This window comes from Mycteria americana, chromosome 1 (assembly GCF_035582795.1).
Source record: "Mycteria americana isolate JAX WOST 10 ecotype Jacksonville Zoo and Gardens chromosome 1, USCA_MyAme_1.0, whole genome shotgun sequence".
Lineage (NCBI taxonomy): Eukaryota > Metazoa > Chordata > Aves > Ciconiiformes > Ciconiidae > Mycteria > Mycteria americana.
This window is the reverse complement of record NC_134365.1, coordinates 98,125,755-98,150,216: the sequence shown is the minus strand read 5'-3', so window position 1 is coordinate 98,150,216 and position 24,462 is coordinate 98,125,755.

Below are 24,462 nucleotides of genomic sequence, written 5' to 3'. Positions count from 1 at the left end.
TGCCATAATAAAGTCTGTGTTTGTACAGATAGAATCCATAAGGCTTCATTTTCTGTGAGCTATGCTGCAGAGAAATACAAAGTTTTTTCTGAAACATTTTATAGGAAATATATGCTATATCTTACCAGAAAGTGCATCTGAATAAAAACATGTCTGGTATAAAGCAATGTCATTCTCTGAAAAGTTGGTGGGATTTGTTCCTACTTAGCCTTGAACTGAAATTGGCCCGAGGTACAGAATTTTGATGATTATGTTTCATATCTTTATCATATCTGCCCTGATCCCAAGATAAAGAGACTATTTCCCAGCAATATAGTATTTCTAGATATCAATTTACTGTAAAATTCTCTGTAAGCAATTTCAATTCTCATGTAGACTTTACTATATTGTATTTTCAAAAAGTTCAACAACAAGAAAATGAAAGTAGAGGACCAAAAGCAAGTTTTTTTAGAGCTGAAAACAAGCGAAACTTTGGAGTTTCATACAGTACTGTAAAAACAACTAAAAAGCAATGTACCAAGGGACTTAGTGGAACCTCAAAAAAAATTAAAGACTTGGGGTCCAGTTCATTCTTTTATTAAGCTTCTTGATGAAAGTGTCGCCCCCCCCCCCAAAAAAAAAAAAAACCAAACAAAAAAACCCACCACACCCAAAACCAAAAACTCACAGAAAAAGGTCTTTCGTTTGGTATAACAAACAAAAAAACATACCATGAGAAATCCTAAACCCACCAAAGATTGTGACTGATTTCAACGTGGACAGGAATCCACCTTAGACATCTCACCATCTTGCAATGACAAATAGTTCAAATTCAGATCCCTGCCCAAATTCAGGGAACATTTGAGGCCACCTGTGATTCTGCACCTAAACTTCTAAGTCACTTCTGTTGGGCAGAGTTGTTGTATGTTACTACTACAAGAGGAATAGCCTACACATGGAGAGCAGAAACACTCCTCATGCAAAGAAGTTCAGACCATCATGCTGTTCCAAGGGTTGATGTGATTCTCCCAGCACAACACTGGCTGTTGCAGCCAGCATTGGTGCACGTGGTGGAAGATTTTCCCCAGTCAGATACAGTATTTTCCTACTTTCTTTACACTGGCACTGCAGCTCACAACAGATGGGTTTTCCAGCAGTAGTATCTGACCTGAGTCCCTAAAACTACATTCAAAGTTGCCAGAGAAAATGATTTGTAGTGACATTTCTGAAAGAAGCTGTTATTCATCAAATACAGTCTGCAGTAGAAATGCCTTGAAATCCAAGGGGTGCCTGTAAGTAACAGATACAAGACGTTACCACTCAGAATCCTGGCTAACAAGATGAACTCTGCTCATCTCAACCTTGATTGCTCACAGAATACGAATGGACTTCCAGCCACAAGGACTGGACTTCGAGAGTTTGTTCAAGCCCCCTACTGCAGTACAGGGTGGGAAACTGTGATGTTTCCCATAGAAGGGGAATGTTGTAGCACTGTCACTGTCTCAGACTGGGCTCCACACACCCCCTTCCATTGAGATATGCATGTATGCCTTCATCTTTTTTGGGCAACTGTCATTGGAAACATCTCTTTCACTTTTCTCACTGCTTACTGCTTCTTCAGGCTCTCTGACCAGTCTACCTTCCCTGCCAAGCCTCTTAGGGGCCCTCCTCGCATAATCCTGGAGGCATCCAAAGACATAACAAAGCGGACACAGGACACAACCTTGGAAGCCAGTTGTGAAAGACAAAACATTAGGATGCAGAAAAAGAGCAATTAAGTGAAGCATAGAGGCTAAGTCCTTAGCTCTCAGGATTTTGTGCTAGTTGAGCTCAAGTTGTTCTCTGAAGCTTCCTGCTATGGAGATGACCATCAACCCTAGCACTGTTCAGCGACTTAAATTACACAGGAGTCTCTTCCAACCCTTACAGCTCCTACTCCGAAGCCATTCATGACCAGAAGACTAATTTGTACTGTGAGTTTAGCTGGCTTTAAACTAGCCACAGCTCCCTTTACTAGAAGAGGTTATGCCACTGATGACAGCTTTAGAGTCCCTGTAGGCTGCCAGCTTCACTCCAAATCTAATGTGAATCTCATCAGCAGTTTTACCCATGTTCTCTCATGTCTTAGGTTTCTGTACTCCCATCTCTTATTGTGAAATCCACCTTTTCAGATATAAAACATGATCCACACTAGATTCTAGACATGAGCTGGGGATAAAGCTCTTTTCTGACTTTTACTTAAGACTTTTTTCGGCCAAGATTGCCATGTAACACCAACAGGCATGCACACCTCCAGAATATAAGGAAGTTAACATCCTGAAGCCAAATAATTTTTGCAAAATTATTAAGTCAGATCTAGAATCTGGTAGCTCATTTGATAAAGAAAAAATGTAACATCAATATATATAAAAATTTTTACATTTTTGTATCCCTTTACATAATTGTATGCTCATATCCCAGTGGTTAGTGAGATTCTGTATTGTCATGTTTGTCTTTTAGACATTACAGAACACCAATATAGAAGCAACAGCTGTGAATACATCAATATTCACCTGAAAAGTATGTTTTTATAGTACCTAGTCCAGGAGAGTGATTAAATTTTGATAACTTTTTATCCATCGTAGCCAGAAGCTGTTACTGTCTCTACAATACGTTGTCTGTTTTGAGCTGATGATCTCCCCACTGAATAGCACAGTGTCCACTTACGCCATTTGGGTTGAGTAGGACAGATTTGAATACTAAACAAAAACTGTGATTCTGGAGATTAAAATACAATCCTTATCTAAAGCACAGGTTCACTGCATGCTCTTGTCAAACCTTGTAATCTATCCTAAAACTCCATGTCTTTCTTGTAAAATTGAGACACCTTTCTATCTGATGAGGGATAGCAGGAAATGAGAGATGCTCATTTCTATGCTAATGAGGGTTTTAAGTAGATAAATACCAAAGAATGCAGAAATGCAGAGACTGAACATGGTTGGCACAAAAATGACTACCATTGTGTCGCTACAGGTTCACATTTGGTATGGTTTAATTTAACCAGCAATATTGAAATTCAGCGTGTCAGTTACTGGGGAAAAAAAGAGAGTGAAAGAGAAGGAGGGAAGGAGGGAGAGGGGGGAGAGAGAGAGGAACAGAATGTAATATGGATGGAAGGAAAGTAACAAGGGTACAATCTATTATAAGAAATTACTTATGAATAAATTGCAAGAGTGTAAGAGCTAAGAAAACAAGAAGGGAATAACAATTAGATAGAAAGCACAGACAGTCTAAGAGAATAAATTCCTTCTTAAAAGAAAGGTGTGAGGTCTTGTGTTGATTGAGGACAATAAGTACATCAATTGGCATTTTAAAAAGTCCTGGAGAGAAGCTCAGAAATCTATTTGTTATACAGGAATGAAACAAATCACTGAAGCCAAAGGCAAAAAAAAATCAGTCCACAGTTGGGAAGACGCAGAAGGACTGCTATCATTTTTGGTAGGGCAGAAATAGCACACAAAGCAACCATTTTTAGAATTAGTACGGTTATTCAAAGGGAACTGATATGCTAAGCATCTCTTAGCTTCATTAGGAAACAAATTATCAGGGGTTGGTACCAGGGATATGATGCAGCTGGAAGGTTTCATTATAATAAAAAAATTCCTACGCTAAAATTCGGCTTATCTGAAACTTCTCACAAAACCGCTGTTTTTTACATAATTGAGGTAGAATTCATGTACCCTTCCTTTGTAATAAAATATCCCCCATTGTCTAGAAGCTTAGCTTAACCAATTTGAAGTCCACCTTTGTAATCAGGGGAATAATATTCTACATGTGTAATTTATAAACATTCACAGCTGTATCTTGTGGTACTTGTGTCCATAGTAGAATTGTGGATTTCTAGGTACCAATCTAAGATCTGCTTGATTATTGTAATATGAGTTTACAGCCTACAAATACCCCAAAAGAGAGCCTGCCCCTGCTACCATTGCCATGAATTTTCAGTGAAGTGATCTCGACTTCAAGGTGACTTAATGTGGCCCTGTTAGAATGGCTAACATGAAGCAATTGTTATATTCTTGACCGTGCATAGACAAACTCAATCTAAACTAGTGATAATACAAAACCAGCAAACCAATCATAACATCAAGATACGCACTGGAGATGAGAAAACCAATTTACACACAGCTCACACAAGTCTTCCACTGTACTCAAGTTTTTTAAACATTCATTTTTAATACATTTTCAAATTTCCACAGCCTTCTGCACTTTTATTTTGCTTAAATTATTTTTCAGGAATAATACACATGCTGAGTTTCCAGCCCTGTCAAATCCATATTATCCAAAAATGCCTTTACTCTTGAAGGCTTTCTGCATACTCTTGCTGGTTGCTCTGCTTTTCTTTTTAAAAGTTCTTGGCTGATGTGACTTACTCTGGATTGCCTTCATTAAAAGGTCCATTTAAATAGGCTCAGAATTACTGAAAGGCAAAGAAACAACTATATTGTAAGCCTGAAAAGTAACAACCCTTTTGGAACTTGCACTCTGCAAAGTTAAAAGAAAAACATCCTTTCCAATACAATGGCTTATGCACCAAGAAGAATTATTTTCAATAGTATTTAAAATACTGACCCTGATCTAGTGGTAACAAAACCTGAATTATTGCATACACATTTAATACCATTCAGTTAAGTTACTTGGTTTGGTTTATTTTCCTCCATATTTGTTCATAGTACTCTGTCACCCAAAGGCAGGATTTTGAATTACTGGGAGTGACTATGCTATCCAATAAAACTTTTAGCCATATGTCATGTTAAATATCTGAATAATCCTACTAGCTGGCCAGACATCCATGACAAGAATCTGCACAAGACTAGAGTTTCTCACAATACAACTTTAAAAGGCACCTGTGCAAAGCTCTGGTATGAAAGAAGTGTAACATTTTGTAAAATCCTATTAATTCCCATAAAACCTTAGGCACCTTGCTCTCTTATATGAAAAGAGTGATAAAGAAATCATACTGAGATTAATAGCCTGAGAGCTTCCTATGGCTGTTTAGAGCCAGGCTGTCAAAATTGATATTACAGTTTACAGGACTTCCTCATTATTGACTCTGGTGGGTAAGGAAACTGCCTCACCCTCGAAAGATATTCAAGATGCCTTCAAAGAGCTGAGCCTCTGAGACATCACAGGCAGAAGGAAAAGGCAGGGACCATGACCTTTAAACAACTTGGTAGTTTTCCAAATCTGAGCAGCTATCGGGACTTGCAATAGCTTTTGATGCAACACGGACAGTCCTGAGGACCTCACAGTGCTCTTAATGTTAATTTCCTCTTCCCAGACTGACTCCCAGTATAACCCTATATTATACATTGTGTGTGGCTCCCCTGAGGGAGATTTTTGCAGCTTTCATCTACAATATTTGCTCAGAGGAAAATACTCCCATAGCTGGACATGAGATTTTAGCTTTAACTAAGAAAAAACTGTCAGGAGCAGCATAAGAGATTTTATATTGGAAGGAGGTGCAGTTCCTTTGGGACAGATTTGCCTGAGTACCTCTACTATGTTCTTCTCCAGATGCTGTATGTGTCCTAGGAGCCAATGCACGCTGAAGGAGGCAGAGTCACACTGTGGCAGCAAGCTGAAGCAGGCTTTGACTTCATTAACAGTAACAGGACTTTGTCTAATTCCTGTGCAAGTATGCAAAAGTGGTAGAAAATAAAGAATCCTCCTGCCATGCCTGATACAACCTCCCAGGCCTTGTGTTTGCCCACTGACTGGATACGTACAACCAAAAGCAGGAGATGACAGCCCCACCATGTAGTTTTTCCCCCGGCGCAATTTCCCACTGCGCTCTCATGCTGCAAACCAGCAGCACTAACAGCTCAATTAAGAGAGACTGCAGAAACACTGCCACTAACACCGATCCTGCCCTTTCCCCTCTCTCTGAGAGGAACAATGTTGTTGTCTAGATCTCCCTGACAAGGAAGTCGGAGAGGTGCATTTTGGTGACCTCCAACTCCCATTAAAGACTCGAACAGAACTTTGAAGTCACTTGCAATGGCAGATCAGGCACAGGCGAGCGATACTTGCGTCAGCCGTGTCACGGAACCATGCGAGGTTACGGCATGGCTGCTCGGCAGCGGTGGCGTAGGGTTTCTAGTCACTGTTTTGGAATGCCTCTTCAGTCACAAGGACCAAATTCAGAAAACAACTATAGGACAGCCCAATTCAAAGCCCTTTGAAGGCATTAGGAATCTGATTTTAGGATGTTGTTATTCCTCATTCAAGTGAGAAAGCAGCAGAGGCTAAAACAAGAAAACACCTTTCTTCCCGGAAGCCTCCACCCACTCTTGTTCATGTGGCAGCACAGACACTCTCCCTGTCTCTCTGGAAAGATTTTCAATTAAAAAAGAAAACCAAGGCCAAATCTGCAAGTCTCTTCAGCTATGCGTTAGAAAAATGCATTCCTTTCCCTTCCTCTCAACTCCCTGCCCCCAACAAAGATAATCTTGAATCAATCTTCAGCTCAACCAAGTAACATCACAAAATAATGCAAAGAAAATGAACATTATATGTGAATTCAGGGCCCAGAAAACATTGCAGCAGGAAGAATTTGTTGCTGACCTTCACGCCTAGTGTCTGCTGAAGAATATACAATAGTTGTAACTGGATAATGAATTATTTTCATTTAGGACAACCGAAAGAAATTAATAATCCAACAGCGACTTTTGCCTGTTTTTTAAGACTAGGGTAACTACACATGCTGGCTGTGGGTTTGTTTTAGTTTAAAAGCTTAATTTCTCATGAGCACCTCTCAGAGAAAAGAAGGGTTAAACATATACTTAATTAAGTGACTTTGCACGTTAGCAATCATAGCATGTGTAGAAATCAGATGTGTTTGAAATATTCATGATGAAATGCAAAACTACTATCACACTTTCACATTTCGGTCAAGCTTGAAAATGGGTTTGTTTCTGTGAAAAATATCACTAAGATACACGCTCTTCTTTTTTCTTTCTCTGTCTTTTTTTTTCTTTTGCGTGAAAAGTACTTTGCAGCTACCTTACATGAATTCATATTAACATTAGCTTCATAGGGGTGAGATTCATGTTTCATGTTTTCAGTGCACTGATAGCCATATTCTCAAGTACCACATAAAGTGATGTTTGGGTGCAGGGGAGAGATGACAAAGCTGGATGAATGAAAAAAAAAAATTTAAGAAAGAAAATTAGTAAAACATTAAGTACACTTTTAAACTTTAGCACGTTTCTTACAGAGAAAGGCAAATTTCAAACAGTTCAATATTGGGTTGTGGTTGAGCTAAACATGAGGTAAAACTTTCAGCTATCATTTTTTAGCTCTGTTCATATGAGTGATCAAAGTTTATTAAAAGGGTCATAAAAAAAGCAGAGTGAGTTCCATTCTATTTGAGCAAATGTTAATTGAACACTTATCAGCAATATACTTCCAAAATGCATTGCTTTTATCTGCACAATGAACCACTAGCGTTTTATGTCCAGAAAATACGCCATCAGAGGACACTCCCCAATACCCTTACCTGCAAGCTGTTTTTATTGCCATTCAAACCAAACAGTATTCTGTGTTCTGATGCCTATCAGAGCTGTTTGGAAAGCAAAATCCTTTCTTGTAGAAAGCATCAACTTCTTATTAAAAAAATTAGAAACTTTCAGCGAAAACCAAAAAATTTTCAGTTTCAGACCAAAATGTTTCAATGAGAACTCAATAATTTCTTGACAAAACCAGACCTTTGTACACCAACACACTCGAAATGCTTACTTGAAATCCTATATCTCTGTTGGCAGGCAGGCAACTAGCTTTACAAACACCTCTTATGAGCCCACTGTTTTGTATGACCTTCTGTTGCCAGCTCAGGGTCTCAGTCTACTTGTCTGCTGAAGAGCCAAGGGCTCAGATGAGGATATTTCCTGATAATCCACCACTCTCCCCTCACACACCTTACAGCCCTCTGGAGAGGAGAGGCCAGAAAGGGAGACCTCATGAGGGGAGTTTGGTACAAACCACCCTACCAGGGTGAGAAAGAGGATGAGGTCTTCTCTAAACAACTTCAGAAAGTCACAGACCCTGGTTCTTAGGGAAGACTTTAATCTCCTTGACCTCTCTTGGAAGGGACAAAAGCAATCCAGGAGATTTCTGGAGGGTGGGGTAACTTCCTGACAGAGGTACAGGATGGCCAACCCAGGGGTGACACACAGTTGAACCTGCTATTCACAAAGAACGAACTTGGGATGTGATAGTCAGTGATAGCCTTGGCTATAGTGACCATGAAGCAGCAGAGTTCAAAGTCTTGGGAGGAGTGAGGAAGGAGAGCCCCAGGGCGCAGACCCTGGACTTCAGGTGAGCAGACTTCAGCCTGTTCAGGAAACTGAACCGTGGGATCCCACGAAAGGTGGCTCTGAAGGGTAAGGAGTTCAGGCAAGCTGGCAGGTCTTTGAGGACAGTATCCTCCAAGGGAAGAACAGTCCATTCTGGTACTTAGGAAAACAGACAGACATATCTGGTGTCTGACTTGGCTAAACAGAGCTCAAAAGAGGAATGTAAAACATTGCTAGGGCAGGTAAGCATGGTCTTGGGAAACAAAGATAAATTGGAGCTGACATTTGCTATGGATATCAAGGACAAGAAGAGCTTCTGTTGCCACTTTAGCAGCAAAAGGTTGAAAAAAGATTATGTGGGGACACTGCTGAATGGGGCAGGTGATTTAGTGACAGACACACAAATAGCTGAGGTGCTTCTCGTGGGAAGCATACCTGTGGCTTGTAGGACATCACAGGATGTAAGTTTAATTGGTTTTGTGCTTTTCCCAATGTTCAAAACCAACCAAATTTAAATTTTTGTCTCTCAGTCAAGCGTTGCAGCTTAAACAAACAGCATACATTCAAGACTTATCAAAAAGGAGAAGAGCTTTTTAATAATGCTTATCACCATGGTGGAGGCAATACAGTTCCTCCCCAAAGGCAGTATTAAATTGCTGTACCTTTAACACAGTTCATCTATGATTAGTATAACCATGTAGCCCTGTCATACAGCATTACCATTGCTGATAGCAGGTCATAGGCTTTGTATTGAGTTTACAAGGCCTCAGGACTGAGGCTTGTCAGGTCTGCTCTGTCCGGACTTCCCTTGACCTGCCTTTAGCTTTGTTTTACTCAATTCAGCTGTGACAGCAGTTTCTCCAACTGATCAGGTGTCTATGGCTAATTTGTTTTACTTTTGTTTATCTTTGTGTGGTACAACCACAGTTTCATACTGAAAGTAGTAACAAGCAGTTATGCTATAAAATGAAGTATTTATGACTCTAGCACAGTAACGCAGCGTAGAGAAATACAGGGCTGGTACAACGGAATAGTCCTTGGGAAGTGGAGACACAGGATGCAGCATAGAGGAGTACCGGCACAGGAACACAAGAGAGGGGGCCCAGGCTTGGCACTGGAGACCCCACAGCTCTAAACAGCTCAGTCATAGTTAAAAACATGCAGATCTTGAGCTGGACAAAACTAGGTTTAGCAGAACTATATCTATCTGCTAAAGAAATAATATCTAATATACGTAAAGTATATACTAGATTTAGATGTAACCTGGAACTGTAGACCAATGAAGAGAAAGATGTAAAGCCTGTTAACAAAGATACAAAAATGATCCCAAGTCAATCCGAGAGAGGAAGAAGAAAACACCAACATATTCAGCGTCATATTCCTCCTGGCAAAGGTCTCCAGATGCTGAAAACTCTTTGTCATCTCCTACCACACATGCCACCACCAGATGAAACCACTGACTAAGATCCAGATTAGCAGTGGCTAGGGGTAGAAACTAAGTGTGTGTGTGTGTATATAGCAATTTTAACTGCATTATTATTCTTTCTTGTTCTGCAGCAACTAGATCTGGACTAATAATGATCAAACGGTCAAGACTTCAATTATACTAACAAAAAATGCTTGGCTTTACTTATACATGAGGTGTGCTTTCTCCTTGCCCAAAAAGAGGGCTTTAGTGTAACATTGGCTGGACTGAAAATAGGAGAAAATGCCACACAACTACAAAATCTAGTAGTCTGGATAGGAGGTGAAACTCAGGAAACAGACTGAAATAGAAATATTTTTAGGATGGATTTTTAATCTACCATGTCAACACTCTCAGTCACTTAGTCTTTCAATTTGGCACCATCTGTGCATTGCAGTTATTACTTGGGACATCACTGGATTATATTAGTTTGCAATCAGAAATCTATTTGAGAGGAAATAATTGTTTTCAATCCAATTAGAGTTTGCCATATTTCTCTGATTTTGCAACACTTTACTGTGAAAAACAATGGGATATTTACTGTCTACATTCTGCTGATTATTGAAGATTTTCACATATTGGAAAAGATACATTGATGCAGCTCATTGGTATGCTCTACAGCATCAGTGTGATCAGCCAGTCACTTCCCTTAAAGTCGCAGTTGTTGCAGCTCCTGCTACTGTGAAGACTCACAATTAGGCTTTACTTTACCCATAAATAGAAAGTCATCTATTTGCAAACCAAATCTTCATGGGAAACTACAGGCTGGGGATACATCTGCTGGGTTGGCATTAACATTTTAGCTTCCAGCCAATTAGGACAGAACAGTACCTTACATTATTCTAGGGCATAAAGTATTGATTCCAAATTACAATTGCTGGTTTCAACCTTAAAATGTCACCTCACCTACCTTTTCACAAAGTGAGATTCATCAGCTTTTACAGCAACAATCCCTCCTGCTACAAGAAAAGTATAGTAGCACTTAACAACAATTGGACATGAATCTATTAAATTACAATGGAAATTTTTTAGCTTTGCAAATTATAGCCATATTAATACCAACCGAGTTCTCTATGAACAATAAATGCAAAAGGATTTTTTTTTCCAATGATTAGCCACCTTTTGTAAAGTGTAGCTATTTAGTGCATGCAAATTTCCTGCCTTGCAGATCAAATGTGAATTAGAGCACTAGGAGGCTAGCTTATATGAATAAGCTTAGATAGTGCTAATTATAAAACCAGCATACTATAATCACACTTAAATTGTGCAACTCCTTTAATGAAACATGGGTCACCCTTGTAAATTCGGTTGGCAAGAACAGACTTCTTTATCTCTGTCACCACATTTTGATGTAGGACAAGATTGATCATAAAATAGGAATTAGAAAGTTTGGAAACTTTCTGAACTTTATTAGTATGGGTAAAATCTACTCAAGGCTTTGAGTATATGAAAGGTTAGTCCCTGCAACATCTATGCCTCAGGCACATGGCCACTGAAGAAGGATTCAAAACCCAAAGTCACCAGTATCCCTCCACAACACAATGGAAGAGGGAGGTGTCTCAGGCTGTTTAGAGACCCACATGCTGCATGGGAAGGGAGCTGCATGGGATTTGGTCAGTGGGAACCTTGTCAGTGCAGTCATCCCCCCTCCTCAACACTCCTGTCCTTACAGCACCTCAGTCAGGCTGGCACAAGGGGTGCTTCTCCTGGCTTCGGATTCAGGGCAGTCCACCCTTGGTGGTATGTAACTCCACAAAGTCTTTCAAAGAACTGGACAACATTTTCTCTTAAACGTCGAAGCAAGAAGAGATAGCTTTTGCCTTACTCCTCCTACCATTTTCAACTTTGCTGTAAGCATTAGGTTTTTAATGTTTCCCTGACAGTTGGGAAACTTCAGTTTTCTCTTTAGCCTACAAGGGTTACAACTTTGACTGTGAAATAGTCACAGCTTATCAATTATTATTTCCACAAGCAATACTCAGTACACCTTCTTGGGGACTTGGAATCAGCTGAAGAGGTTGTCTTCTGTCCTCATGAATTCTGCCTTTTTGGCAGAACACAGACAACGCTTCAAAGGAAGGACAAGTGGGAATCCAAACCCCACTGTCAGCCCCAAATACAGTGCAGGCTAAGGCTTGGTAGTGGGCTTGAAAGACCTGAGGCCACGAAAGAAGCGGTATTAATCAAAACTGTAGGAATAGCTCTATTCAACCTATTTCTAGCAGCAAGCAGAAGTTGAAATTTATGGATTAAAAACAAATTAAATATTCCTTCTATGTTTATAATACACATCACAAAAACCACTTTATGTAACTTCAAAGCACTTTTCTTGCTTTTGTCCTAACCCATACGGGAGCTGCGGCAAATCTGTGCATTTCTGTTCAGCTTTTCTGTACCTTGACATTCACGAGTTCTGGAGATTCTCTGCTGCTAGAAGAGAAGATTAGAGAAACCCAACTGGATAAAGGAGCAATGGCACAAAGCAGCAGATGCCAAGTCTGGAACATCATTTCCTTAGTTAACGTGATGAAAAGAGACATTTCCCCCAACAATATAAAAGTGCAATCTGAGACTTTGTCTCTAATTGTTGCTGCTGACTCCCTCTGTTTCAAGATGATAAAAAATCTTATCACATTGAGAGGGCAAAGAAGCCAGAGAAAGCAAAGAAAAACAATTAAAGCACCATGCAAGAGTGAAGTGTTATTAGGACTTAATCTTAGCAACATTCTTTCTTCCCTTTCTTTAAAGGCACTTTAAAGCTCTGTAAAAAAGAAAACCCTACCTTGCAGGGCAAGGACAGGGACAACTGTGCTGTTCTTCATTTTTTCTTGGTATATGTTGCTTGTCCTTACATTTCAGAGTCAATAAAGCAATTCACCCGGGCAGACATAAACTTGTTTTGTGAATTATCCATTAAGCATTTACTAAATTAATTCTTCTGTTTCTATTTAGCACATTCATAAATCTGCATGCCAATAGAACTTCATCATTCCAGTGTTGTCTTTTTTTTTCCTGCTTTTTACCAAAATTAAAATGCCATCAATACTTCTGTTGTCAATATATGCAGTTATAGAAACAAAATGAGATTTGCAAAATTACTACATGGATAAAGCTAACGCATGCAGTGCACACATAAAACAGTCTACATTTTACCACCCCTAAATTCCACACATTGTTATAATCAATTTAATGTAACAGTAAGGCCACTGGTGCTGAACTATGTGCAACATTAATTCCTGGTACATAGGGAAAACTGAGAAATCTAGATCACAGACAGAAAGTTACCTTTTTCTTCCCCATGAAGTTCCATGATTTATGCTTTAATTGGAAAACCTTAGAATGTAGAGGTTCAAAACCCACAGAGATCAAAGATCTTCTATTCCAAAGACCCTGCTTTACATTTAGCAAAACATTTGTTGTTCATTGTCAGTTTTGCTCTGCAACAGGACAACAGAGGCTTTGTTATACTTTCATCTTGGCTGCGTACAAGACCCAATCTCACATATGAAGATCTGTGCACCTCTACTTTCCACTTGGAAAAAAAATGCAGCCTATCCTGTTTATTGCTGAAGTGTTTTCCAGATACAACTCAAACCCAGGACACAGGATTTCAAACTATCACAGTAATAGTCAGTTTTAATTCATTCCCTTTCAAAGCTAGGCTTCTTGGGAAAGAGCCAGTGACTGTTTTCTTGCACAAGACCACAAAGAAAGGACAAAAAGGACCTATATGGACAGAGGCATCCCAAACAAGCGCTAAAAGCTGGGTGCTACTTCTGGCCTGCCCTGGATTCAATGCAGCTGTCCTAGGACTCCAGGACAGAGTAAGACTTGCCAGCGCCTGGCTTGCCTGCTGCTGTGTGAGGCGATGCTAGCCCACCCCATCCCTATTGATCCCAGCAGAAACTATTCTGTGTTTCGCACAGCTCCTGCTTTCTTGCGTTTCATTAAACTAAGGAAGGGTTTGAAGAGCAAAGGACAGATTGAGCACTACTAGTTGCTCCACAACAGAAGTAAAGAGTCAGGGAACTGCAAGCAGCTTCTATTGCTGCCCCGCTGTAGCTTGAATACTACTGCAGCTTTCTCAGTAGGTGGGACAGTGGAGAAACGGTGGGGACAAACTCAGAAGACAAGGGGTTTTAGAGTGCTGGAAAACAGCAGGGACAGCTGGAAAGCAGAGGAATCCTACAAAAACATGGAGGAATAGAGGAAAAATTCATTTGGAAGTGAGGGGAATGTAAATTAATTGGGAGAATGGGGGGCAGGGTAGAGGAGGAAAGTGGATATTTTGGAAGAACAATGAATGCATTAGGAACAGATTAGTATGATTTGCAGGGATGAGAGGGTTATGTAATTAATTGATTTGGAGGACAGAATTAATCAATGAGTTAGTGGTACTACTCAGTTTTAAAATGCTTACTCATGCTGAAACAAAGATTCAAATTCTCCAGGGACAGAGTCAGTTTTTGTGGATAAATTCTTTCACGGTGCCATGCTACATAAATGACTTATTGGGCAGTTTACTATTAAACAATTAAGCATTACACGACTTCATTATTTTGATTTGAAAATTGAAGACTGAAATCTTCAATTTGGGCCCAGTCTCAGGGGAGAAAAATCCTAATCTGGGGCCATTACAGCAGCAGCAGCAGCACACAAATGAGAATTTTACTGCTGTCCCCTCACTGGTCCAATAAAACCTCTCCTCTGGTCTCAAAATTAGGCTGTTTGTTTATATATGTGGGCTCCAATTCTGCAGCTCAGCCTAACTAAAATACTGGAAAGGTGATCAGAGCAGCACCATTAGGAAGGAAAATAGGAAATCACACACAACCAGAGAAGTATAACAGTACAACAAAAATGATCTTAAAAGAAAGGAGTTTTACAGACGTCTGTCTGAGTTCCTCTGAAATTATCTCCAAGTCTGCTGATATTTTTATTCCATTTGTAAAACTAGCTAACTAAATAGGGATGTGAATTCCTTGTCCTCTTCCTTTCCCCAAAGGCAACAAGAAAAGTTGAGGTCCAGGTTCAGAGACAATGCCTGAAAACATGGTAAGAAAATTAAAAGTCCCTGCTAGTGAGCAGGGATTGCTCAGTTATTATAGTAAAGATTCCCCTAGATCTTCCCTAGCAATGTTTCCTACCTATCAAATATTTCTTTATGCCAAGGTAATCTGTGAGAAAGTAGTTACAATAGCTAAAATCTACGGTAGTCATAGAGACAAGATAGAGTATCAGAAATGGCACTGTAAAACAGATTTTAAAGGGATTTAGAAAGGGATAGGAAGAAAGAGAGGATGCCCTGCATAGACAAGAAAATGCATATGGGTTTCTGGTGCTGTATGATATGAATTCCTCCCAGTACTCAAATACAAACATATCTTAGTAAGAGACCGGCCCAAGCATTTCTTCATCATAACCAGAATCCCTGGTGTCTCTGTAGTTCCACAGAGCTAAGCGAAGCCTTACAAGAAGGAAGAAGATACAGTCCCTACTTCAGAGAAGTTACATATGAGCCATAGAGGCTGGACTACTTTTGGTACTTCACCAAGATTTCCATCATAGGTGCAGAAGAAAGAATTGAATGCAGACTAGTTCATGGAAACAGATCAAATACAGTGAAGAAGGGAGGAATTGTATGGAAGAGCAAACGCAGACACAGCTACTCACTTTTTTCTGCAAAGCGAAACACCATCCAGTTGAAACACATAGCAATATCTAAGTATTGCTTGTCCAAAAAAGCAGTTTCTACTGCTGTTAAAAAGATGTGCAATGGTGAACAAAGACAGAAGGAAGGAGAAGATGGCCAACATAATTCCAATAGGATTGTCCACACGATAGCCTCTATATTAAGCTGAAATCCACTTATGAGGCATTTTAGGCAGAGTGACATGCATGTGGGATTCTGATCCTGACCATCTCAGCAAAAAGAATATTTAGGCTTGGATCTTGCTATGACGGGTTTTGCAAATATTTTTTAAAGGAACTGATTGTCTTGTATCATTTGAGTGGACAGGGGGTGAGTAAGCTACAGTCTTTCCAGTTTTTATGAATCACACCAGTTAGTACTGTTGCCTGATGTATTATATGAGTGTGGGGGAAAAAAAAACCTCAAAATTTTTAAAAAGGAAAAAATTTATTATAGACTGGAAATCTCCCTGCTCCTAACTTGTGAGACTATTATTCTAGTGCTCCTGAAAATGTAGAGAACTCAGAAGGATTAATATTTTTTGTTTCATTGATTTTTTGCTAGAAATAAACAAAAAGATTTTCAGCAGTATGGGAATTTAAAGTAAATGGAGTTGTGTCTATGGGGGAGTACAATCAAGATTATATTTTCTTTGTTGATAGTTCCTTTAAAAGGGAAGGAAAAAACTTACAAACAAAAAAACCAAGAAAGACAACAGAAAACATTACTCTCTAAAAACAGTAAACAATTTCTGTTATATTCTCTTCTGCAGATATTATGTAGATTTTGGCAGCAAAATTTGTTTGTACTTGATAAAAACAAAATTCAGCCGAGAAAAGGACAAAAATCAATTTGAGAGTTGTGTCCTGAAAATAGATTTTCTCAGTTTGCCTCCTAAATATGGACTTAGCAGAATGCCTGCTTGAAAAAATACTCAGGCGATGAGCCATAAATGACTCACAAGCTGGACCACCAAGCTGGCAGCCCTCACCTTCTAGCTTCCTTCCCAGTAGGGAACTTGCAGCCTTGAGTTTGGTGCCCAGGCTTCCTGCATGCCTGATTAAAGGGTCTGGGGACCTCAGGACGAGATTTGCAAGCCCAAGTCTGCTGAGGAGAAAGCTGCTTGGAAGTCAGATCAGATCTCTCTGATCACGGGAGAAATTGGGGCTCTCAGCCTAGAACCCACAGTTGGGAGTCTCAGCCCTCCGTTCACACTACTAGCAGTGCTAACCGCTTTACCAAAAAATCAGCATTTTCAAAAGTTGCGTCAATAGATCTGAGGTTTGCCATTCTAATGCTGCAGAGCAGCAGGATGTGAGTGCCATGGAGCAGCATCACTTTGAAAGTCTTGCCCTTCACCACTCTAAAATAAAAGGTTGTCAAGAGGAGAAGGAAACTGCTTGAGAGCGCCCCTTGCTTGCTTGAACATTCAGGTCATTAATAGTTCTGTTCAAAAACTTATGCTTGGACTTTTTCTCCTTTAACAAATAGGAATTTAAAAGTTTTACTAGATCAATGCCCAAAGACAAAAGAGGCTGTGCAAGCATCTTTCCTCTAAACAGAAACTATTTGGTTGCTGACAGGGGGACAGAAGGTGTTTGTGTGGTTTTAAAATACCTTTGTGTGCCAGATTCAAGAGTTTTCATCAGTTAAACAGTTGAACATGTTGTACAAATGTTAAATTCCCCAATCGGGCCTTGTTCTCTCTTCTTTTCTATGAAAATGGAACAGGAATTGTACTTGAGGAAACAAACAGCTCTCAAAAAATGTCACAAAACATGCCACAAAATGACCAAAACACATGATTTATCCCTTGTCTCTTAAAGCAAACTAATACCTAGCATTCTCTTTTATGCACTGTGTATTGACAATCAGGTGACATCCTGGACATCCCTGTCTGGATGAAAAGAGTTCTAATGTAAATTTTATCAGCAGATGGAATTAACCAGCAATGCACAAATGGGTCCTTCTATTAGAGTTTCTCCCCCAAAAATACATACATGCTTATTGCTGCTTTGTTCTAGAGAAAGGAAAAAGTCCTGCATCAGACTGTAGTTTTCCAAGGGCTTTTCCTTTCATATGACTTTCAAACGGCCACTTCCCAACACGCAGAACGTTACCAGGGAAACCAGGAACGATGGCAAGTCACAGCATCTTTTATTTGTCCCAGGCAAAGGCAGCGAAAAACCCATTCAAGCAATATTTTTTTATCTCTTTACTCAGCTCTAGTTCCAGCCTTTCTCCTTCGTTCAGGGAACAGCTTCAGGAGTATTTTTTACTTTTGTCCCTGTTTCTTTCTAGAGGACTATAATCCATGAAAGTGCCTTTTCAAACTACAGGAACTGGACTGGGCACTGCAACAGCAATATCCAGGATTACATTCAGTCCACTGTGCACTGCTTGAGTTTGGTTCACCCACACCCTGCCAGTCTTAACCAGGTACAAATAAGTTTCAAATCCTGTTAACATTGCAGGATTAGTTTGACACCTGATCCTGCCAGATCATAGTCTGCCCTAGCATAACGATCTTGCTGAATGTTGCAGTAGTTCAAATCCCTCCAGTAGGATCTTATTCACACCAAACAAGACTGACAGATTTTTGGCTAAATTACACTAATCCATGTCACGAGCAGGGAAGAGGATTTTTGTTTTTATTCTCTGAGTCAGCTTTAGGTTTGGTTTGAAGCTGCTGGGTTTGTCATTAAAATACAAATATGCATTTGAAAAAATCAACAGGCTTTTAAGCAAACAAGTCAGAAAGCACAAAATGACATTTTTCTTGAAAGACAGGTGAGATCCAGCTTTCAAGGCTCAACTAAGTCACAGTTATGGAAATAGCACAATAAAACTTGGTGGTAAAAGCTAATCTGTTATGGAGATAAATGCCTAAGGCAACAGTAATAAAATGCCCTCACTAACAAACATGTCTACTCTCCTGAATTTTCTAAGAGTTTGCACTTTAGGAAAAAAAAAAAAGAAAGAAGAAAAAAACCTATGGCTTCTTATTGATATTCTTGTATTAATTAAAACTGTCATTTTCCAATGACAATTTCCAATGCTAAATTCTCTAAATTCTCTGTTTTCTATAAAAGTAGGAATAGCCTCCATCCAGTTCTCTGACAGTGCTCATGCAATCTTATATGGATTGTTTAACACTGTATTTGAACAACTGATCCTTGCCAAAGCTTCTGCTCGTGCAAAAATGTGTCAGAAGAAATTTGTGCTAGTAGGATTGAGGCTGTCCTGATCTATTCCCTGTCCAGGCAGCTATAACTTATTTTAGTCTGACTGAACATCCAGTCTGATAGCTGAGGATATGAAAAGTGGACGGGTCTGGTCGAAGGTCCTGTGTGCTAGGACAGAGTTTCCTCTGCAAGAGCCTCCGCACAAATTGGATGTGAGCATACAAATGCTTAAAGCTGTACAAGCTTAAATAGGAGGGTCCCTGCATGCTACTTAGAAGAAAGCTTATAAAATTCCTCTCCTTCCTTACAGCTTCTGAACAATGAAGTAAGGGATAACAAGTCTGTAAAAGAAAATCACATTTCAGTTTTAAAGGACTGATAGTCTAATTGGCAGTTTTAAAATCTGCTAAGACTTCATAGCAATCTTTCTCTGAAGTGAACCTATTAAAAAAGTGAAATTTGAGATTAAATTGGAAAATGAGTTTTTCATATTGACGAAATAAAGCTGATTTGTTGAATTTGTATCACTTGAAAAAATCAGTTCCCTTGTTAGGTCTTAAAAGAAAAGGCAAATGAAAGAGAAAACCCGGCTCTATAAATCCTGTTAGAGCATAAACCCATGTAAATCTACTCCTTTCCTTCTCTGAATCAAGTACCACAGCAACATTATTCTTGATGTCACAAGGTGGTGCTCTTCCTTTCAAGTAATCTGTTTCACCTTAAAAACGACCTCATTAACTTAGAGAGAAAAGCACACGCTTTGAGACTTACCCACATACATTGTCACTGTTACTGAAAATGGGAAGCATCTCATCTATAGTACATTTTGGCACAAAGATGTACAAAAGCCAAGTTTCTTTATAGGTGATGTGCATGGTAATTTGGACATGCTAATGCATGACCTGCACCAATCTCTTTTACAGTCTTAAGAACCCTGGATTAGTTGAGTGTTTAAAACTTGCAGTTATGCGGCTGTTTTGCAGGAAGTTCAACTTACCTAAAACTTTCAACTCTTTATAAGTAATGTTCTAATGATTTAAGCACCAAACTTACTCATGCAATCAATAATGCAATCCCTGTGTTGTTTATTTTATACTAAATCTATTTTATTCTGTGCTCCTTCTACTTGTTCCACTTTTGATACAGCAAAGATTTTTGTATCGAACATGTATAATTGCATCTAAGATATCAAGGAAGGGTTAGAGGGTTTGACAGCTAGGTGTAAAGAGTTGTGATTTTTGGTACCCACTAATGTATTTGGAACTTGGGGGTATTAATTTTGCCCAGTTAATCCTGAAAAAATGACTAGCAGCACAGATGTCTGTCTGCATCTCCTGATTTATCAGTCCCTTGAGATGAATGGGATAGATTACATCTCCAGAACATCTTCTTTCCAACTGTTAATAAACTCATAAAGGTAATACTGTATCACCATTCATAGCCTGGTGGTTTCTTCAGATTCATAATTCTAGAGAAAGTTCCATGGCCACAGAAACACAGAATGACTGAGGCACTAATTATTATCATAGGATCATTCAGGTTGGAAGGGACCTCACCATGCAATCTAGCATCTAGCCTAAAGATTAATGATTACTGAACCTCTGAACTAAAACCGTAACTCCAAATAATGTTGTGTTAAAACACAACAGAGAAAGACAATGCTTGCCTTATATCCATAAGTTACAAAGCCAGAGAAATAGCCTAACACATTAAAATTAAAATATGGCATTAATACATTAACTGGTGAGACAGCAAAACAGGTAAGCTAGGCCAATACAACAAGTAGCCAGCAGAAATAAAGCACTGCCAAAAGCCAGGGACATGACAGAAAACCAGGGCACTGCAGGTAGGAGACATAGCAAGAGATGGCACGTAGCAGAAGGCTGCATACAGTGGGGCAGGAAGAGGAGTGGTGCTGAGGGAGGACAGATAAGTTGAAATCTTTTGTTGCTTACCTACACTTGAATTGTTCACCTCTACTTTAAGCACACCAGTCATATACATCAGAGAAGCAGGAAAACAACCTTCTCCGTAATCTGACGCTGAATTAAACCTAAGTTCAGGTTTTTGAGGTACTGAGCATCTCAGAGGAAATGTTCAGGGCTTTAAACCCCCTGAGTCCTCAGAGAGGACTATGAATATTTCATGAATATTTCACCTCTCAGGAAATCCCCAGTTTCTTTACTGCTTCTGGGATATGAAGTGTGTTGCACCTATTTATTTCTTCCCTCACGTGTCAATTCCTCCCATACCACAGAGGTTCTTCCAGCTAACAAGGAGCACCCACCATACAGGTCACCATCCTGGCATGTCTAAATGCCTCCCGATTTGCCACTGGCATCTACGATACTGTTACATGTCAACAACGCAAACATCTCTAGCATCTTTGAAAACTGAAAGCAGAGGACAGTGTGAAACAAATGGAAAATAACAACAAAATATGTATTAGAGAGCAGCAAATTCTGTGATTGTGATCAGGAAGTTCACATTTAATTTATTAAAACCCTTCTGCTTTTTCATATACAGGGGAGCTGCTGTGGGATTCCCAGCGCACTGCACCAGAGCTCTGCAGCAGCCAGGGCTCTGCTGCAGAGGACAAGCTTGCCTAGCTGTTGTGGTGCCTTGAGACCTGCTCTTTAGCAAGGCAATGTCAACAGAAGCTTTTACTGTCCAATGCAGCTCTTACCATCTGGGGAAACCATTATTCTGAAAAGTCCACCTCCCAGCCCTTACATTCAGTTAGAAACAAATTTTGCTCGGGTGGAAAGCTCTTTCTCAGCAGAACTGATCTACTACTGCATTATCTGGTGTGTCTGTAGAATTTAGGAGGGTCCAGCAAGGGCATGACAGTCTGCTGCCATCCTGAGTGAAACACCTGGGACTCTGCAATTTTAACACCTTGAGAGGAAGAACTACATGCGAAGCTTGTGGCTTGCTAAACTGCAAATTGGACTATGCTACCATTATCACCGAGGCTGACATGGACCATGAAATCCACTCTGTAGTCATCACTGGCTTTAGAAGAGTTGCACAGTAGTAATCCAGAACGGAACGCCAGGAACAGATGTTTGTGTGTCTACCAAACATCTCCAGGAAAGCAACATTTTAGGCTTAAAAAGTACTAAAAGAAGGGAGGGTTTTCTCCCAACCTCTCACTTTTTCAAAGTATTTAGAAAAAAAAATCCTCTGATATCTCACTACATTTCAGTTTCAAAACCCCTCAGAAATTCAGGTCCTTGATTTGGCATCTCTGAAAATCCCTAGCAAAGGCAAAATGCATTAGCACCCACAAGTCCTAGGGACAGATTCCTCTTGATGTGCATCCATGTGTTCCTTCTGCCCGTGAGGCCACCACTGTGGGTGGCTTCGATCAACAGCATGTGTCTGGGGGCTGGCAAGGCTGAAAAGGGCATTTTGAAAGAATGAATGCATGGAGGACTCTGCTGAAGTTTGGGATCTTTCACCCTTCAACAAACAACGAAGCAACAGAGATATTGACACAGCTGCCTGAGCAAAGGACAGGAGCCACCGCTGCCAATATAGTTTCCCCTCCGGAGGCAGGTAGAGGAAGAACTGCATTGGACATAATTAGTTTTGCAGTAGAAAACAAATCAATTGAAAAAGCAAGTTTTCAATCCTCTGTCTAACACAATAACAGGAAGCATATCATTGATTTTGGTTTGAGGTGGATTGGTCTCTGCCACGTGGTATGTGTGAGGCTTGCTTAGTTTTATTTATTTTTTCCTGTCCAGAAGGTGACAACTTCAAATGAGTTAAGGCTGTTCACTAAGCCCTTCCTCTGTACCTGCTAAAGGTGCACCTACAAAACTCTAGAGCTGGATTTAACCATCAAATCCACAAAGACTGTGGCCCTGGGTCCACAAAGAAACATAATAAGGATCCCATGTTCCTCTCAAGGTATAACATCCCTTCGTACAGCAGACAAATCTCATCAAACAATCATTCCAACAGGAAGGTAGCTAGCCCCTGCAAAAACTCCTCTCCATCCTTTCAAGCAGCTGAGACATGAACACTCAGGCATTTTAATAAGCTTGGTCAGCCTAACTTTTTTCCCAGCATATCCCAGAAGGCTGCCAGATTCAGTCTTTTTGACCAAACAGGAAAGCAATCATGGACTACAGAGCTTAATTCTGGGCCCATGTTTGGCAATGACTTGGTTCACGTATCTTGGAGCTGTTCTGGATCGGGTTCTTATCTGAAATTGCACCTGAAGGAACATCCAGCACCAGCCTTTCCAAAAGTTTCTCTCTCAGCAGCTATACAATGATGGTCACATACTTCACATCTCCTCTTGCACTCTCCCTGTCTCACTGCTCTTCAACTGCCTTCATCCCATGGCAAGGTCAGGCACATTCAGCCCCATCTGATACCTTTTTCTTGCTATAAGTCTGTATCAATATTTTGGAAGATTTAATCAGAAGAGGAAGCACAGAGCAGGAGAGATCAATAATTGATTATGCAGTTTCTTCCTCTCTCTAACCGAATGATTCACATCCACCATAGAAGTTTAGTGATTTCCGCCAAGGTCCTGTGGCTCTGCAGCCTAAATAAACTTCTACTATCCAAGAGGCTGGATAGTAGAAGAGTTGGGGACAAGCAGTGATCAAATGTATTCATTTTATCACTTTTATTAAATAAAATAAAGAAGCAAACATCACGAACACAGTGTAATTACATCTCCAATAAGCAAATCAGCTGTTTCAGAAAAAAATACCCTTACGATGAACATAGAGTTTGTCTAGAACATAAAACTGTACATTACAGAATAAATATTACAGACCACTATTAAAAGATTATTTGAAGGAACTGATTAGACTGATCATTTCCACAGAGCACCAGAGTACAAGACTATCAAAGAAGCACACACAGCAACACCACAGCATTAAACCATCAGCAACAAAAAACAAAACAGAACCACACAAGCAAGGTGACTCAAGATGCAGAATTTAAAAAAAAATCAGAATGAACTCTCCAATACGAAAGCATACCTGGAACTAGTCTGTTACTGAATGCATACTATGAACTATGTGAGGGCACAACAGAGATCCTTTCAGGTTGATGCCAAGCCTCAATTCAGAATGCAAGGAGCAGGAGCTCGCCTTGCTGCTGCTCTTCTTCCACTGTTCAAGGACATTGCCCAGGAGCAACACCCCACCACTGAAGCAAATGCAGAACATGAATGCTGAAGTGAATCTTGTCTAAACATGTGAACTCCTGCAGTGTTACCAGACACTTGGGATCTTCACTGGTTCCTGAATAGTCACAAAAGCAACATGTTCATTCCCAGAGTCTGTCTATCCTTTTAACACCTGGAAAAGTCCCACGTGCTCTCACCCCCAGTGCCAGTCCTGACTTTATTCCCTGGCTTTGCTGGAGCCCAGGTTTATTACTCTGCACAGCCCCGCTGAAGGAAAAGCAGCCAGCTGTGGCTTCCTGCAGGATTCTCCCATTTGCTAATGAGAAGACAGGCCAAGTTACAACTCCCTTCTTGTCACACGACTGCCGAAAAAACAGATGCCTATTTGTATGATACAGTTTCTCAAGTGGCCTGTCACAGCTCTTGCTGTCCCATACTGCTACTTGAGTTTATCAAAGTCCAGGCACTTCCTAATATATAAAACAGACATGTATCATATATCACAATATATGAACTCTATTGGGCTGTCCATGTATTTGTATGTGTACTGTAATAATAAAAACAGGGTAAAAATACACTTTTCTGGATTGTTTCCTGTCAGCTATACACTTCCAGAAAGTTAGCAATAGACCTATGGATGACCATCC